The sequence below is a fragment of the Berghia stephanieae genome, chromosome 14 (assembly GCF_034508935.2).
Source record: "Berghia stephanieae isolate SIO BIC M18660-M18661 chromosome 14, UCSD_Bste_1.3, whole genome shotgun sequence".
NCBI lineage: Eukaryota > Metazoa > Mollusca > Gastropoda > Nudibranchia > Aeolidiidae > Berghia > Berghia stephanieae.
In genome coordinates, this window is record NC_088373.1 from 4,352,165 (window position 1) to 4,357,164 (window position 5,000).

At 33.1% G+C, this 5,000-nt stretch overlaps 1 protein-coding gene across 1 annotated transcript in view; it reads right to left on the bottom strand.

The window, feature by feature from the left end:
* The window catches only part of LOC144959799 (uncharacterized), a 13,594-nt gene that overhangs the window by 7,388 nt on the left and 1,206 nt on the right, over window positions 1-5,000 (bottom strand). The window lies entirely within an intron of this gene.

Here is a 5,000-nt window from a genome sequence, read left to right on the forward strand (position 1 = left end):
TTATGTTATAGCCTGATACCGTAGCCATCGTTAAGTTATTAGCCTGATACCGTAGCCATCGTTATGTTATAGCCTGATACCGTAGCCATCGTTATGTTATAGCCTGATACCGCAGCCATCGTTATGTTATAGCCTGATACCGTAGCCATCGTTAAGTTATAGCCTGATACCTTAGCCATCGTTATGTTATAGCCTGATACCGTAGCCATCGTTATGTTATAGCCTGATACCGTAGCCATCGTTATGTTATAGCCTGATACCGTAGCCATCGTTATGTCATAGCCTGATACCGTAGCCATCGTTATGTTATAGCCTGATACCGCAGCCATCGTTATGTTATAGCCTGATACCTTAGCCATCGTTATGTTATAGCCTGATACCGTAGCCATCGTTAAGTTATAGCCTGACACTGAAACCCAAAATGACTGGCAGTTTGACGTCATTATTTGATTTTTGCACCGCCTAGTGAGTTGTCGTTAGTAGAGCTCATGGAAACAAGTTATTTCATTGGTTGAACTATTGAATACAACTCACGATTTGTCTTCTTTTGTGGCAAAAGACTGGCATTCTGACGTCATTTTTTGGTCAGTATCAGCGTGGCCTTCGTAAAGTTATGGCCTGATGCTGACCAAAAAATGACGTCAAAATGCCAGTCTTTTGCTACAAAAGAGAACAAATCGTGAGTTGAATTCAATAGTTCAACCAATGAAATGACTTGTTTCCATGTGCTCTACTAACGACAACTCACTAATGACGTCAAACTGCCAATCCTTTTGGATTTCAGTATCAGGCTATAACATAACGATTGCTACGGTATCAGGCCATAACTTTACGAAGGCCAAATAACAGACCATTAGTCGCCCTTTACGACACGCTGTGGCTAGGCAGCTTCTAATGGTGCTCACACTTATTATGTTATGACGATCGACCCAATCAGCAAAGTCCTTACTGCACTTGTGCACCGTCACGAACTGGCATTGGGCTATTCTTGCACTCTCTCTGTTGAAGGACCCCGGCCATCACACGGGGAAAGGTTTAAATATGATTTAAAGTAGCATGTTCCCTGTGTCGAGTTCAGTGATCATAATCACAACTTAATTGACTGTGTATTATGACAATGTCAATGTAAAACATCCAATGTTCACTCATCCCAGACCCATCGTTTGTTTATATTGATAGTTCGAAGATGACGTCACTCAGGTCTTTGTTATTGTTTTTTGCCATCCGCGTTTATGAGTAAGGCTCACTGAAATGTATTAACCTGACTATAAACGTTCATGGATACACACATTTTTGTGTGTTGGTCCGTTATACTTCCGGATGGCAATGTCATGAGCTTCTTAGCCAAGCGCATACTATCTATACGGTAAAGAAGACGAATCCCAAAGTATGGAACTATAGATACTATGCGCTTGGCTTAGAAGCTCATAACATTGCCATCCGGAAGTATAACAGACCAACACACAGAATTGTGTGTATCCATGAACGTCTATAGTCTGGTTAACACCGTTTAGTGAGCATTACTCATAATCGCGGATGGCAGAAAAACAATAACAAAGACCTGAGTAATGTCAACTAAGAACTATCTATAACAGATGCAAAAATTAGCCTCAACGTCACCAACAATTGTTAATGTTCCAGTTAATTATAATTAAAATCCACCAGCTACTACTGCTACTACTACTACTACTACTACTACTACTACTACTACTACTACTACTACTACTACTGCTGCTACTACTACTACAACTACTACTACTACTACTACTACTACTACTGCTGCTACTACGACTATACTACTACTACTACTACTACTACTACTACTACTACTACTACTGCTACTACTACTACTACTACTACTAACTACTACTACTACTACTACTACTACTACTACTACTACTACTACTCTAACTACATACTAACTACTACTCACTACTACTACTACTACTACTACTACTATACTACTTACTACTACTACTACTATACTACTACTACATACTACATACTACTACTACTAACTACTACTACTACTACTACTCTACTACTACTACTATACTACTACTATCTACTACTACTATACTAACTACTACTACTTACTACTAACTACTACTACTACTACCTACTACTATACTACTATACTATACTACTACTACTACTACTACTTACTACTACTATACATACTACTATCTACTACTACTACTACTACTACAACTACTACTACTTACTACTACTACTATACTACATACTACTACTACAACTACTACTCACTACTAACTACTACACTACTACTACTACTACTACTACTTACTATACTACAACTACTACTACTACTACTACTAACTACTACTACTACTACTATACTACTACTACTACTACTACTCCTTTACTACTACTACTACTACTACTACAACTACTACTACATACTACTATACTACTATACTACTACTATACTACTACTACTACTATATACACTACTACTACTACTATACTATTACTACTACTACTACTCTACTACTACTACTATACTATATTACTACTATCAACTACTATACTACTACTACTACACTACTACTACTAACTATACTACACTACTACTACTACTACATACTACTACTAACTAACACTACTACTATCCCATACATACTACTCCTACACTACTACTCTAATACTACTAACTAACTACTACCTACTACTACACTATCTACTCTACTATTATATAACTACTATTACACTACACTACTACTATCACTACTACTACTACACTACTACTACTACTCTACTACTCTACTACTATACTCTACATACTACTACTCACTACTACTACTACTACTACACACTACTATACACTACTCTACTACTACTACTACACTATAACTACTCACTACTACTTTACTTAATTATTTTATATATATTATACACTACTACACACACTACTATACTACTACTAAATACACTATACACTATACTACTATACTACACTATACTACACTATACTACTATTACTACTACTATAACTAATACTACTACTACTACTAACTCTATACTACTACTACTACTATACTACTACTATACTAATACTACTAACTACTATACTACATACTCCTACACTATACTACTACACTATACACTACTACTACTACTACACTACTATACTATTAACTATACTACTTAATATTATATATCTACATACTACTACACATACATACTATACTCACTACTACTACTACTCTATACTAATATATATATACTATACTATATACTATACTACTACTACTACTACTTACTACTACTACTACTACTACTACTACTACTACTACTACTACACTATACTACTACTACTACTACTACTATACTACTACTACACTACACTACTACTACTACTACTACTACTACTACTACTACTACTATACTCTACTACTACTACTACTACACTACTATACTACTACTACTACTAATATACTACTATACTACTACTATACTAACTACTACTACTACTACTACAATTATTAATATATTATTATTATATATTAATTATTCTACTATATACTACTACTACTACTCATACTACTACTATACTACTACTATACTCTCTCTACTAAAACTATACTAACTACTACTACTACTACTACTACTACTACTACTACTACTATTTACTACTACTATACTACTACTACACTACTACTACACTACTACTACTACTACTACACTACTACCTACTACACTACTACTACTACTACTACTACTACTACTACTACTACTACTACTACTATATTATACTACTACTACTATACTGCACTCTACTACTAAATACTACTACTACTATTACTACTACTACATACTCTACTACTACTCTACTACTACTACTACTCTACTATACTACTATATATATATTATTACTACTCTACTACTTACTACTACTACTACTACTACTACACTACTACTACTATACTACTACACTACTACACTACATACTACTACATAACTCATACTACTACTACTACTATTACTACTACTACTATACTACTATACTACTACTACTATCTACTCTACTACACATACACACTATCTACTACTACTACTACTACTCACTACAATACTACTATTTATTATTATTATATTATATATTATTATATTAACTACTACTAACTACTATACTCTCTACTACTACTCTCTAACTACTACTACTACTACACTACTACTAATCTACTACTACTACTACTACATTACTACACTACTACTACTACTACTACTATACACAAACTACTACTACTCTACTCTACTACACTACTACTATACTACTACTTACTACTACTATATATATTAAATACTACTACTATTTACTATATACTACTACTACTAAACTACTACTATACTACAATACTACTACTACTACACATACTATTACTACATAACTAACTACATACTATACTACTTACTACTATACTACACTAAACACTACTACTACTACTACTCTACTACTAACTATACTAATACTCTACTATACTACTATACACTACTACTACTACTATTCTATACTAATACTATACTACCTATCTAACTCTACTACTACTACACTACTAAATACTACTATACTACTACTACTACTATATATATATATATTATAATATTATACTAAACTAATACTACCTACTATACTAACTACACTAACTTACATACTACTACTACTACTACTACTATATATCTCTACTACTATATTATACTACTACTATACTACTACTACTATACTAACTACATACTCACTACTTATATCTCCTACTACTATACTACTATACTACTACTCTACTACTACTACATACTACTATTATTATATTATTATTCTATTATTTATATATTTTTATTACTACTACTACTACTACTACTACCACTACTACTACTACTCTACTCTACTCTCTCTCTACAACAACTACTACTACTATTACTACTATACTACTACTACATACTACTACTACTATTTACTACTACTACTACTACTACTACTA